The following is a 15,152-nucleotide window of genomic DNA, read 5'->3' as shown; positions in this document are numbered from 1 at the left end:
TGTGCTGGCAGCTCACTCCACACTCTCACGATCCTATCTATACCCTTCATACTTTTGTATACCTTTATCAAATCTCCCCTCAATCTTCTACGTTCTAAGGAATAAAGTCCTAATCTATTCAATATCAATATTAATTATCAAAGTATGTGATGCTACCATAAACTACTCTGAGATTCATTTTCTTACAGGAAAAAAATACAACAGAATTTACAAACAATCTCCTTGTTAGTCCAAGGAGGAGAATTAGGACATTCAGACCATCGAGTGCTCCGCCATTCCATTATGGCAGATTTAATATCCCTCTCAAACCCATTCCCCTGACTTCTCCCTGTAACCTTTGATGCCCTTACGAATTAGTAACCTACCAAATTCCACTCTAAATACACCCAATGATGGCCTGCACAGCCATCGATGGCAATGAATTCCACAGCTTGCCTACCCTTGGGCAAAAAAATTCCTCCTTGTCTCCGTTCTAAATGTACGTCCCTCTATTCTGAAGCTGTACCCTCTGATCCTCGACACTTCTACTACAGGAAGCATCCTCTCCACATCTTGCCTATCCAGGCTTTCAAATATTCAATAGGTTTGAATTGAGACTCCCCCCTCCATTCTTATTAACTTGAGTGAGTACAAGCCCAGAGCCATTAAGCACTCCTCATTACATTAATGAACGTTAACCCGTTAATTCCCAAGATCATACTTGTGAGCCGCCTATGGACCCTCGCCAATGACAGCATACATTTTCTTCAATAAGGGGCCCAAAACTACTACTGTAATCCAAGTGTGGTCTTAGTAATGCCTTATAAAGCATCAGCATTACATCCTTGCCCTTATGTTCTAGTTCTCTCAAAATGAATGCTATCATTGCATTTGCCTTCCTCACCACCGACTCAACTCACAGATAAACCTTTGGGGAATCTCACACGACGACTCCCGAGTGGAAATAAACAAAGATAAATAAACAAGCAGTGTGCAAAAGACAAACAGCAAACAAAAGCATATAACACTGAGATGAGGAGTTGTAGGGTGTCCTTGAGAGCAAGTCCATAATGGAAGATGTTAGGATACCTCTGTAAAGAGTAGAAATAATTTAGGTTTCTGCAGTTACAGAGAAAGTGCCATGCAGGTAGACAAATAAGGAACAAGGGAGATGAGGACATAGATTAGGATATCGAGTTCATCTTTATCAGACAAGTCCATTCCATAGTTTTAAAAAAGCAGGGTAGAAACTGACTTTGAGCCTGGCGGTATGTGCCTTTGGGCTTTTGTAGCTCTGCCCAATGGGAGAGGGGATATCTAAGGTGGCTGGTTCTTTGATTATGCTGCCTGCTTTACTGAGGCAGTGAGAAGTGTCGACGCAGTCTACCCGGAGAGGCTGGCTTCTGTAACGTGGTGAGAGCTGTGCGCACAACTCTCCACAGTTTCTTGAGGTCACGTGTTGCTGGACCAAACTGTAATACATCTGGATCGGATGTTTTCTATGGTGCATCTATAAAGATTTGTGAGAGTCACTGGGGACATGTTGAACTTCCTTAGCCTCCTGAGGAAGCAGAGGCAATGGTCTGCCTTCTTGGTACTGGTAGCCCATCAATACACCTCCAGGGAGCTACCTAAAACAAGGCCACTCCGCTCACTAACAGTTACTCTAACCACATTCCTTCTGTACTCTCGTCTGCAAGCTTTATCCTCAGACCAAAGTTGACTGGCAACCACTTCATAAAGCTATAGTTCCTGGTAGTATAAATTGTCTGTATTTTATGTTTAATTTATGTTTTATTGTGAATGATGCTTAACTGGTGACATGTGCCATGTTTTTCATTGCACCAGTGCACACATGCACTTGTGCAGATGACAATAAACTCCATTTTGTCTTTGGAAATGATGCAAGTTGTAAAGTTGTAAAACAATGTAAGGTGTAAATAATCAAGGCTGGACAGAATGGGAAATACTTTTTTTTAAACAAGTTCTGCATATTGGTCACACATGAAAAGCACTTAAGAGTAAAACATTATTTCATAATAGTTACTTTGAAGGTTTCAACAACTGTATAGTCACTCTATTACAACCCCAACACTGATACCTGCATAAAGAGCTCCAAAGCACCCTGAATACCAGTACAGTCGTATCATTGGTTTATTAACAACTCTGAACCACATAAAAAACAAACTGAAATCCCGCTTCCACCTCCTTCTTCCCCCACTTCAGACAAACCACAAACAAGGTGTTTCTTTTATGGAAAGAGCAGCATAAGAGCGCAAGATAATTTCCGTACAAGGCTGGTGACCAACTTCTGACATTGTTGTGTCATCCAGCAAGCCAAAATGATAATCATGTTAAAAGAACAGAAATGAGGAACATTGCTGGGACTTTAGGTCTTGAATTATAGGGTAATAGATGAGGACTTTATTCACCGGACCAAAGGAGGAAGAGAGGAGTTATGTTAGAGGTTTATAGGGTTATGAGGGCTAGAGACAGGGTAAATGCAAGCAGGCTTTTCCCACTGAGGTTGGGTGAGGCTAGAACTAGAGGTCGTGGGTTAAAGGTGAAAGGTGAAATATCTAAGGGGAATTTCTGCACTCAGAGGGCGTTGTCAGTGTGAAATGAGTTGCTGGTGGAACATTCAAGAGCAGTTTGCGTAACTGCATGACTGGGAGGGGTATGTAGGTCTATGGCCCAGGTCCAGGTGCAAGTTGCTGGGACCAGGCAGAATAACAGCTCAGCTAGTCTCTGCTGAAGTATCTGCTTTTGTGCTGACTTCATGAATCCAGAACATGGAACTTTGAGTTCTTCTTAGCACAAGTATCCTTTGCCATCCAGTGAAGTTATTGAGTAGCAGTTACAGCCAAACACAAAAGTCAGTTACATCTCACTCAAAAAGACTAAATATTCTCACAGTATGTTTGTTACAGAAAAAGTAGCTCATAACCAGTCAACATTCTTGACAAATCATCGAACTTGGATTTGATTCCATTCACAGAGTCTGTAACAATGCACACTATGAAGGAGCCATGTATCCATGGAGACGTCAGAGCCTGTGCCAACTTTGGTTTGAAGTGACAACATGTCATCATTACAACAGCACATTCCAGCCCCCACTGGCTCCACCCCCTTTAACTGAAATTATGTGTCAAATAATAAAAAAATCATTCAGGTATAAATTAAAAACTAGCTCCAACACAATTTTAATGAACACGTATGTTTACTTCACTTTCAGCACTTCCAAATTCACCTACACAAAAAGGTAAGAACCATTATCACAGGACACCCTTTGTTAGAAGATGTACCAGTGTGAACCAGGGGCTAGTTCATTCAGGCTTCTGTCTCCCCTCTGACCGGAACAATTACATAGAATAGTACAGCACAGGAACAGGCCCTTCATTGCACAATGATGCAAAATTAAATTAATCCCATCTGTCTGCAGATGATCCATACTTCTTTCCCTGCCTGTTCACGTGCCTGTCTAAATGCCTCTTTAAATATTGCTACAATATCTGCCTCCACCACAACCCCTGGCAGCACATTCCAGGCACCCATCACTATTAAAAAAAATTGCCCTACATATCTTTAAAAATTTCCCCTTTCTCCTTAAAGTGAAGGCCACCAGTATTTGACAATCCTAACCTGGGAAATAGACTCTCTCAATTTGAGTTTGTCCAAACTCGCCTTACAGTTACTACTCTCTGATCAAGACAGTGTTTCTGGTGTCCCTTTTGCACCCCCTCCAAAGTTGCCACACTCTTCCTGTGATGGGGTGGCCAAAACTGCAACAATTCAAGTGTGGGCCGACTGCAACATGGCTTCCAGACTCAGTCAAATTCAAGTTTAAAGTAAATTCATTATGGGGGGGGGGGGGGAGGAGGGAGAGGGGGAGAGGGGGAGAGGGGGAGGGAGAGAGGGAGAGAGGGAGAGAGGGAGAGAGGGAGAGGGAGAGAGGGAGAGGGAGAGAGGGAGAGGGAGAGAGGGAGAGGGAGAGAGGGAGAGGGAGAGAGGGAGAGGGAGAGAGGGAGAGGGAGAGGGAGATAGAGAGAGAGAGAATACAGTACACACACCATATGTCACTCTGAGATTAATTTCCTTGAGGGCATAATAAATCCAATAACCATAATTGAATCAATGAAAGACCTCACCAACAAGGTGGACAACTATTTTACAAAAGGCAACAAGATACAAAAAAGAAAAGTAATAATAATAAATAAATAAGCAATAAATATCAAGAACATGAGATGAAGAGTCCTTGAAAGTGAATCCATTGGCTGTGACAACATTTCAGTGATGGAGGGGAAGAGCCTGACAGTAGAGGGGTAATAACTGTTCCTGAACTTGATGATGTGAATCCTGAGGCTCCTGTACCTTCTTCCTTATGACAGCAATGAGGAGAGAGCATGATCTGTGTGGTGGGGTTCCTGATGATGAATGCTGCTTTCCTGTGACAATCCAATACTCCAATCAATAAAGACAAATATTCCGTATGTCTTCCTTGTTATCCAATCTTCTTGTATTGCCACTTTCAGGGATTTATGGACTTGGACCACAAGATTCATAAGCAGAGGTTGATAGGTTCCTGAGTAGTAAGGGTTTCAAAGGTTACAAGGAGAAGACAGGAGAATGGGGTTCATAAATTAGCCATGCTGGAGCAGACTTGATGGGCCAAATTACCTAACTCCGTTTTTGTAATTTGGTGCTGTTAAGGGTCCTATCATATTTTTGTAGATGTTACCCTTATATTTGAACTCCTAAAGTTACCTCAGTTATCTGAACTAACTGGTCGCATCACAGCCTGGTATGGAAACACCAATGCCCAGGAAAGGTAAAGGCTACAGAAAGTGGTAGATACAGCCCAGTCCATCATAGGCAAAGCCCTCCCCACCAGTGAGTACATATACAAAGAGTGCTGCTACAAGAAAGCAACATCCATCATCAAGGATCGCACACCTTCCAGTCCATGCTCTCTTGGACATGAGGTACGTGAGCTTTAGGTCCCACACCACCAGGTTCAGGAACAGTTACTGGCCTTCAACCATCTGGACATGAGGTACATGAGCCTTAGGTCCCACACCACCAGGTTCAGGAACAGTTACTGGCCTTCAACCATCTGGACGTGAGGTACGTGAGCCTTAGGTCCCACACCACCAGGTTCAGGAACAGTTACTGGCCTTCAACCATCTGGACGTGAGGTACGTGAGCCTTAGGTCCCACACCACCAGGTTCAGGAACAGTTACTGGCCTTCAACCATCTGGACGTGAGGTACGTGAGCCTTAGGTCCCACACCACCAGGTTCAGGAACAGTTACTGGCCTTCAACCATCTGGACGTGAGGTACGTGAGCCTTAGGTCCCACACCACCAGGTTCAGGAACAGTTACTGGCCTTCAACCATCTGGACGTGAGGTACGTGAGCCTTAGGTCCCACACCACCAGATTCAGGAACAGTTACTGGCCTTCAACCATCTGGCTCCTGAACTGGTGTGGATGCCTTCACTCACCTCAAATCAGAACCGATTTCACAACCTGCAGACTCACTTTCAAGGACTCTACAACTTGAGAATAAGAGGTCAGTTATTTAAAACAGAGTTGAGGAAGAGCTTCTTCTCCCAGAGAGTTGTGGAGGTGTGGAATGCACTGCCTCGGAAGACGGTGGAGGCCAATTCTCTGGATGCTTTCAAGAAGGAGCTAGATAGATATCTGATGGATAGGGCAATCAAGGGATATGGGGACAAGGCAGGGTCTGGGTATTGATAGTGAATGATCAGCCATGATCTCAGAATGGCGGTGTAGACTCGAGGGGCCGAATGGTCTACTTCTGCACCTATTGTCCATTGTCTATAACTCAAGTTCTCACTATTATTTGCTATTTTTATTTGAATAACTTGTCTTCTTTTGCACATTGTCTGTCAGTCTGTGTACAGTATAGTTTTTTTATTTTCCTCTAAATGGCCGCAAGAAAATTTAATTCAAGTTAGTATATATATGTAAGTGAACTTTAATAATAAATTTTACTTTGACATTGAAATTCTTTTACTTTGAACTCCATCTGCCATTTTTCTGCCTGTCTCTGCAACTGATCGATATGCGGCTGAATTCTTTGACATTCTTCACTTCCCACATCTCTGCCACTTCACATCTCATCAGCAAACTTACTCATCAGTTTATCTGTATGTATGTAATACAGAAATACCAGCACAGGTACTACTACCTCCCGTCTGCCATGGCAAGCCATTGCTGAATCCAAAATGTGATGTCAATATCTAAGGACCTAACCTGTAACACATTGATGAGGCCATAAAAAAGGCAAGACAGCGGCTATATTTACTAGGAGTTTGTGGAGATTTGGTTTGTGAACTAAACCACTCAAAAGCTTCTACACATGTACTGCGTGGAGCACTCTGACGATCTGCATCACTGTTAGGGGGCGGGACGGGGGCTACTGCACAAGATTGAAGTTGCTGAAACTTGTAAAATTAGGCAGTTCCATCTTGGGTACTAGCCTCCATGGCACCCAAGACATCTTCAAGTAGCAGTGCCTTTGGAAGGCGGCGTCCATGATTAGGGTTCCCCAATAATCAGGACATGTCCTCTTCTCATTGTTACCATCGGGAAGGAGGTACAAAAGCCTGAAGGCACACACTCAGCGATTCAGGAACAGCTTCTTCCTCTCTGCCATCCGATTTCTAAATGGACATTGAACCTATGAACACTACCTCACTACTGATTTATTTCTATTTTTGCACTATTTAACTATTATATATTTACTGTAATTCATTTTCCTATTGTATTGCATTGTACTGCTGCCATAAAGTTAACAAAGTTCACGACATATGCCAGTGATAACCCTGTGCCTGATACCTCCACAGCAGCGCTGGCATCAAGGCTTGCTAAGAACAGACATTCCACTTATGACACGAATTGTGCACTCACTGTAACACAAAGGATTTTAGCACCACTCCCTAGACATCACAGCTCTGATAATTATCAAGGCCTCAGAGACAAAATATAACAAACCAGATTTCAGTTAGTTATCACGCCAGTGACTAGTACCACATTTTTTTTACCACTGGAATCCACCAATGCACTAAAATAGCATCAAGGTTGGGGGATTGTTCTGGTGTAGCACAACTGCCACTTTGCTGGATCTTTAAAAATATTGCTTCCAACTTATCAAAAATAATATTGCTTGCAGTCCTGATCACTATACTATAGGGAGGACATGATTACGCTCGAGAAGCTTCTGGAAAGATTTTTAAGGATATCACTGGGACCAATCGGTTTGAGTTGTAAGGGGAGACTGCATTGACTGGGCCCATTTTCTCTGGAGTGAAGGAGACTGTATAGAGATTTATAAAATCATGAGGGGCATAGATAAGATAGATGGTCACAGTCTTCTTCCCCAAGACAGAAGACGCGTAGACAAGCTGCGAGAAATGTAAAAAGAACCTGAGGGGCAACATTTTCCACACAGAGTGCAGCCCATATGCAGAATGAGCTGCCAGAGGAACTGGTTGAGCCAAGTACAATAACAATGGCACTTGGACAGGGTAGTCGATAGGAAAGGTTTAGAGGGATGAGGGGCAAATGGGACTCGGTCAGGCATGGGCGTGTTGGGCCAAAGGGCCTGTTTCTGTGCTGTATGACTCTGACTTTTAAAAAAAATCTAATTATTTTGCATTATTTCCGAGACCAGACCTACAATCCAAGAATCAGAATTCCAAAGTATTTCTCGATGCAATGCAGGTTGAGTGGGGACAGTACCAGGCATGTGTGTTTTTCACACTGAGGCTCAATGTATAAACACTGTGCGATCCTCCACACTGGGTATCATCCTGCATGGTTTTCAGGCAGTGGTTATTGAGAAAAAATATTTAAGTACAGGAAAGATACAGAGCTGCAGACTGGGCTTGAGAGTAATGGCCCTTGCCTGGAATACTGCTCTAAATCTGTTTGGTCCAGTGGCAAAGTTCCAACTGCTCGAGACTGGAAAGTTTGTCAGAAAACTCCCGACCCTCTTGAGTTCGTTTCTCAGCCTGTCATACCCAGAACACACCACAAACAGATATCGATCGGAACTAGAAAACCACTGAGAAATTACTTTGGGAACTGCCAAGCAGGGGAAAAGTCAGCACTTGGGGAAGGGAGTTATTTCCCTGTAACCGCACCGTAGAAAGTAGACACACCCGATGGGTAGTCAACCGCACCGGAACTTGACAATCAATCGCTTCTGATGACAAATGGGCTCTAGCCTCCCCTCCCTCCATTGAGGACATCTGCAAAAGGCGGTGCCTCTACAAGCAGCATTCATCACTAAAGTCCATTACCATGCGGGACATGCCATCCTCTCGCTACTACCTCTGGGGAGCCAAGTACAGGAGACGGAAGACATGCACTCAGTGATCCAGGAATAGTCCCTTTCCCTCCGAGATCAGATTTCTGAAAGGTGCACGAACCCATAAACATCTCGTCATTCCTTTATTTCGCATTTTTTGCAACTTTAAGTATTTTTATATCTTTATACAAGAACACATTTCACGTCACGTGTCAGAGGTAAGAAATCTGGTTCTGACAGGGACAAGGATGCTCTATTAAACAATGTAGCATACTCTGGAATGCCCGGTTTCACAGAAACAAACTGACAACATCTGAATAAAAAACTTTATTTCTGAGAATCCTTCACTGTTGTTGCTGGATTGAAAGCCTCCCGCCCCTAAACCCTCACCCCTTTCCACCTCCCCAAAATGGCACAATTGTCTTTAAAACTCGCATTTCCTAAGTAACGTGAGATTCCGTTAAGAATGTAACAGCAGAAATTCCCTATAACAGGGATAAAACTGGAGTCACAAGGCGTCATTGCTCTCCAGTGTGCAGAGAGTGCCCACCGCCGTGACAACTTCCAAACGTGACCGAAACATCCAACCTCCCAGCTAAAACAACAGACAACCTTCCAAACTCAGCACAAGGTGGTCTGCAAAATCAAACTCAGCCTCTCCCTCACCACCCCTCCCCACTTTCTCCCCGCATCTGTCTCTCCCACCCTCCTTCTCTCTCTCCAGCTTCCCTCATCTGTCTCTCCAACTCTCCCCACTCCCTCTCTTCCTCCCCTCCCACCACTCCACCCTTTCCCCCTTCTCTCTGCACAAACCGGGAGAAATCTCGACTTTAACCCCACAAGAAGGTGTCTGGACCCCCGCAACTGGCCCGGGATCGGGATAAAGGCCCATACTTACCAACGATGTCAGCTCCGAGTTCCCGACACTGGGATAAACTCCGGCCGCTGGCCCCCAGCTCTCTGCCTGCCCCGCACCGCCACTCACTGGCTTCAGCTACACCCTCACAGCCTCCCATTGGTTCAACTACACGTCAATCAATTACCGTTGTCAAGGGAGCGACGAGTAGAAACCCACAAAATGCTGGAGGAACGCGGCATGGTCGAGACGCGTCTGGGGAGGGTCCTGGCCCGAAATGTTCACTGACTATTCTCAATGTAGATGCTAAGTCTGTCTAGATTGTGTATCATCGACCTAAAATAGGAGGCGGGGTGGGAGGGAGGAGGGGAGGCGATTAGGAGAGGGTAGGTGAGTGGGGAGGGAGAGGAAGAAGGGTTAGGATGGGAAGGGAGCGTGTGGTGGGAAGGGCGGATAAGAGAGGGGATGGGATGGGAGGAGAGAGGATGGTGAGAGTAGGGGTAGGAGGGGCGGGAGAGGGAAAATGGAGGGATGTAACGGCAGAGTGTTGAGTGGGGAGTAGAGGATGAGCTGTGGAGAGGCAGAGAGATGGGTTGAGGTAGGGGAGGGGTATAGTAGGGGTTTGGAGGAAAGGGAGAAAGATGGATGAATGGGGTGGGGAAGAGTTGAGGAGAGAAGAGTGAACAGGTGGATGGGATGGAGTGGGAGCGAAGGTGAAGAAGGGAGAGAGGGGTGGAGAGAAGGAGTAGGGGTGTATATAGAGGAGGAATGGAAGAGGGCAGAATGGTTGTGAGGGCTGTACAGGGAGTGGAACAGAAGTGAATGGAGAGGGTGGGGAGGGGTGGAAGAATGACAGGGATAAGGAGAGGGTGTGAGGAGGGATGGGGTTGGTGGCGGAGTGTAGGGGGAATAGGAAAGAGGTGGAGGTGAGAGGGCAGGAGAAAGAGTGGGGCAAGAGGGGGGTTGGGGAGTGGTGGAAAAGCAAAGGGGCCAATGAGAATGGAGAAAGAGTGTGGGGGGGGAATGGAACAGGAAAGGAAGGGAGAGGGTGAGATGGTATGAGAAGGTGTGGAGAAAAGGGGAGATGGGGAACCGTGGAAAGAGGAGGCTAGGGAGGTGAGGGACTGGGGGAGGAAAGGAAGGGAATGGAATGGAGGGTGGAGGGGTGGTTGGAAAGAGGATGTGGGGATGGTGGGAGAGTGTGGGATGTGTTGTTAATTGGCCATCACTGTATTTATTAACACCATGCATATTGTGAGCTTCATGTGAGCGAGGAGTTTCACTGAATCCTGGTGTGTGACAATAAACTAACCTGTATCTGAATCACTGGATGTTTGAAAATTACAGAATTAGGAGACATTCTGTTGGAACTCACTTGGAGGTTCGTGCCTGTACCTGATCTGTGACTGAGATATCCAACTAAACTTAAGGATGTGCTGGGGGCAGCCTGCAAGTGTGGCCAAACGTTCCAGCACCAACATAGTATGGCCACAATGTTCAGCAGAACAGCGCAAGTAGCAACAACAGCAGCAAAACAACCCCTTTTCCCAACCATCCACACCGATAAGTCTCCAACCTCTGGTCCTTGGCCACCACACTCTCGGACATCAGACCTACAACTTTGGTCTTTGCAGATATCTGGAGAGTGATCTTGCGTCCACAATGGTGACTGTGGGTTCAGGTGCATTGGGGGCTGTTGAAACATCCTGATCCTTGTAAACATAGTGAAGATCCAAGTGCAATGAACCAGATTTTGATGCCCCTATGCGTCAAAAATTATCCTTCCTCAGATCCCCTCTCAAAGTGATTCTAAGATACAGAATTCATCAGGCAATGTCTCATTATGAATTGTCAGCAAGGCTTTGGGTGTGGGAAATCATCTCACAAATTGCTTTGTTTTTTTTGAAGAGGTGACAAAGAGGATTGATAAGGGGAGGGTGGTAGCTGTTGTTCACATGATCTTGAACTTGGTTTAGAAGTTATAGCACACGGGATCTATGGTGCCACACATAAGACTGCTTACCAAGTTAAGGGCCCATAATATTCCAGGAAAGGTGCTGGCATGGTTAGAGCATGTAGGCGACAGTGAGTAGGAATAAAAGAATCCTTTTCTGGTTGGCTGCCAGTGACTAGTGGTGTTCTGCAGGGCTTGGTATTGGGACCACTTCTTTTTATGCTGTATATCAATGATATAGATGGATTTGTTGCCAAGTTTGCAGATGATACAAAAACTGGTGGAAGGCCAGCTGGTGTTGAGGAAAACAGGTAGGATGCAGAAGGACTTAGACAGTTTAGGAGAATGGGCAAGAAAGTGGCAAATGAAATACAATGTTGGAAATGCGTGGTCATGCACTTTCGTGGTAGAAATAAATGTCCAGAATATTTTCTAAAGGGGGAGAAAATTCAGAAATCTATGATGCAAAGGGACTAAGCAGCCCTTGTGCCAAACATGCTGAAGGTTAACTTGCAGGTTGAGTTGGTGGTGAGAAAGGCAAATGCTTCGTTTGCATTCATTTCAAGAACAGGAATTTGATGCTGATGCTTTATAAGGTACATGAGGCCTCACCTTGAGTATTGTGAACAGATTTGGGCTGCTTATCTAAGAAAAGTGTGCTGGCATTGGCGAGGGTTCAGAGGAAGTTCACAAGGGTGATTCCAGGAATGTGGAAAGGACATTTCCCATGATGGAGAGTCTAGTCAAGAGGGCACAGCCTCAGGCCAGAGGGGCATCTATTTCAAACAGAGATGTGGAGAAATTTCTTTAGCAGAGGGTGGTGAATTTGTTACCATGGGCATCTGTGGAGGCCAAGTCATTGGGTGTATTTAAGGCAGAGGTATGTTCTCGATTGGACACAGCATATTGGGTTATGGGGAGAAGGCTAGGGAGTGGGCCTGCAACGGGGAGGAAAAGGATCAGCCAAGATTGAATGCCAGAGCAGGGTCAAATATCCTCATTCTGCTCCTATGTGTTATGGTCTTAGAACATAGAACACTACAGCACAGCATAGGCCCTTAGGTCTACAATGTTGTGTCAACCTTTTAACATGCCCCAAGATAATTCCAACCCTTCCTGCCCACATCAACCTTGATTTTTCTATCAGTCATGTGCATAAGTCTCTTAAATGTCCCTAATGTATCTTCCTCTACCCCTGCGTTGCACACACTCACCACTTAGTTTTACTTCAGTGTTGGCATATTTGTTCCAACATTTCTACATTTATAAGTTAAAATAATGAACAAGAGGAATTAATAAGGTCAGGAAGATTTTAAAAAGGTTGTGATAAGATTCTGGCTCTGGAAGTGTTCTCTGCAGCTGGCCTCTGTCTGACAACACTGAACCCTGGTGCTCAGATTTACAGTTATGCACAATTCGCTTTTAGTTGTTTTATTTTTTGCATATTTATTTTGTAATGTACAGTAATTATATGCCTCTGCACAACACTGCTGCCACAGAGCAGCGAATTACATGTCAACTAACCCACCTGATTCTGGAGGAGTTTGTCCCTGACCCAATGGTGCCATCTGGTGGACAGAGTGATTATAAAATGCCCCCCTTTCCCCGCTGAACAGTATCAGTAACATGCATTGCTGCAACTGAGTCCATATTCTTCAAATAATAGAAATATAATAATTTAAGTTTTAAAATGAACAGCTGGCATTGCATCAATCACCATCAAATGAAGATACCAAACACAGCTGTGTGGAACTGTTTGGAACTTCACTGTGGAAGATGATAGGTTCCTGATTATTAAGAGTATCAAAGATTAGCAGGGGAATGGCATTTAAAGGGGAAATAAATCAGCCAGGATTGAATAGCAGAGCACTCTATGAGCTATAAATGGCCCAATTCTGCTCCTATGTCTTATGGAAAAGTCTGGCCTCACCCACCAGCAGTGATTAGTCAAAGTAACTATATTTTCAAAGTTCATATATGTTACGTACCACCTTGAGATTCATTTTCTGATAGACAATGAATCGCAAGAAAAATAAATACAACAGAATTAGTGAAAAACTATACATAAATAAGTCCAATGTGCAAACAAACATAAGTTGTGCAAATAAAAGGAATACACAAAATTGAGAACAGGAGTTGTACAGTCCTTGAGAGTGAGTCTGCAGGTTGCAGAATTAGTTCAATGTTAAGGGGAGTGAAGTTATCCTTGTTTCAGGATCCCGATGGTTGTAGGGTAATAACTGTTCTTGAACTAGAGATGGGTTTAATCTGATTTATTGGTGCTCCCTGATAAACTGAATTTGATGATCACTTCAGGAATAAATCTCCCTCTGACAAATCCTTTCCTGACATTCTATATTTCAGCAAGTTTTCAAACCAAATCCGCAAACCTGAACATGCTGTAACCATGTCAGTATTGTTTATTACTGCTGAAATGGACATCCTACCACGACAGTCAGTAAAGGTTTGAGATATCAGACATAGACACAGAGACCTCTGCATCGTGACCTCATTCACAAGATCATGAGCCAAAGAGCTGGTACTGTGCTGTACTATTCTGGCTGGTTGCATCACTGCCTGATGTGTTGATTCCAATGCACAGGATGAAAGATACTGCAGAAGGTCATAGACTCAGCTAGCTCTGACACAGGCAGAGGTAATTTTCAAGAGGCAGTGCCTCAAGAAGGCAAAATCTACCATGAAGGAACCTCTCCACTCAGCACATGCCCTCTTCTCATTACTACCATCAGGGAGGTTCAGAAGCTTGAAGACTCACAGAACATGTTTAGGAATGGTGTGCCATCTGAATAGGCCATGAACCCATGAATGCTTATTTGCTATTCTTTATTCAGGCATTTTTTATGTCTTGCACTGTACTGCTGCCACAAAACATCATTTTATGACACGTCAGTAATAATCCTGATTCTGAGTAGAATGGATTGTGTTTAGGTTGTTCATTTTGACCAACAACAACCAACAGGAAGACAATTTGTTCGCACATACCTTCACTTTGTGTCTCCAAACTTCTACAAAGAAGCGAAAGAGAACTCAAGGACTTGAGCAAATAGTTGGGCTGTTTTACTTAAATAAGCGATCATATATAGCAGCTGTTTCCACCATTCTCATTGGGGGACAACTACAATCCCTCGTCAAAATAATAAAATCATTTTGCACTTAGCAAACAGAATGAAAAACATTTTTGGACTACTTTCCTGGAATAGAACTGAATTTCAAAACCTGGCCAAATGCCTTCAGGACCTGCTCTTAGCTCTCTGTCTTTTCCATTCATTAATGACTAGTAAAAACCTTTCCCCCATTTCAGAAACTCTGACTAGATCATTCTAAAACACTGGTCATGCACAGGTTTATTTTTGGTGTCTGCCAATTACTTTGTTTACTGCAGTCTTTGCAAAATACTTAATTTGATTAGCCTGACACAAGATTTCATCCTTGGGTCTTAATGACTACTGAAGGCCAACTCCATAATTACATAGATCAACTTGGGGATCAGAGGGAAACCTGATATGGATAGTCTGACCACACATATCTTACGATGCCTTGTTTCAAAGATTGATTACCCAGTAAAAAGTTAAAGTCTGACAAATTTAAAAATCAGCTTGAAGTTAACTCAGCCTAAGACAGAGGCTAAAACCTCCCAAAACAAAAGGTGTAGTGAAAATTACTCTCACATTTCTGTGATCAGTTCTTCACCTTCAGCTAACTATTTGAAACAAAGCAGATGTTTGTTTCAAACAATCATCACAACTTCAAACAAAAATGTTTTTCTTTGGAATTGGAGACAAACTTCAAACTACAAACAGGAGAAAATCTGCAGATGCTGGAAATCAAAGTAATATTGATGAAGGGTCTCAGCCCAAAACATCAACTGTTTACTTTTTTCTATAGATGCTGCCTGACCTGCTGAGTTCCTCCTGTATTTGGTGTGCTTCCATCTTCCTCTGCTCTTTAAAGAAGACAGGTGGGCTGCTCTCCTTCACACATATGCATGTATATGCACACACCAAA

The 15,152-nt window shown here is 44.0% G+C and overlaps 1 protein-coding gene across 8 annotated transcripts in view; it reads right to left on the bottom strand.

The window, feature by feature from the left end:
• arhgef10 (Rho guanine nucleotide exchange factor (GEF) 10) overlaps positions 1-9,291 on the bottom strand; it is a 216,685-nt gene extending 207,394 nt beyond the window's left edge. For 7 of the 8 annotated variants that reach the window (XM_059982019.1, XM_059982025.1, XM_059982023.1 and 4 more), the window contains exon 1: positions 9,215-9,291. The gene's annotated coding sequence lies outside the window, so the exon portion shown is untranslated. Of the gene's footprint in view, positions 1-8,308; positions 8,327-9,214 lie in introns of those variants that run through there. The other variant, XM_059982020.1, reaches the window with a different exon arrangement.
• Between the last annotated feature and the right edge of the window lie 5,861 nt (positions 9,292-15,152).

Source organism: Hypanus sabinus, chromosome 10 (assembly GCF_030144855.1).
Source record: "Hypanus sabinus isolate sHypSab1 chromosome 10, sHypSab1.hap1, whole genome shotgun sequence".
In the NCBI taxonomy this organism is placed as follows: domain Eukaryota; kingdom Metazoa; phylum Chordata; class Chondrichthyes; order Myliobatiformes; family Dasyatidae; genus Hypanus; species Hypanus sabinus.
Note: the sequence above shows the minus strand (reverse complement) of the source record. Positions and strands in the feature narration are given on the sequence as shown.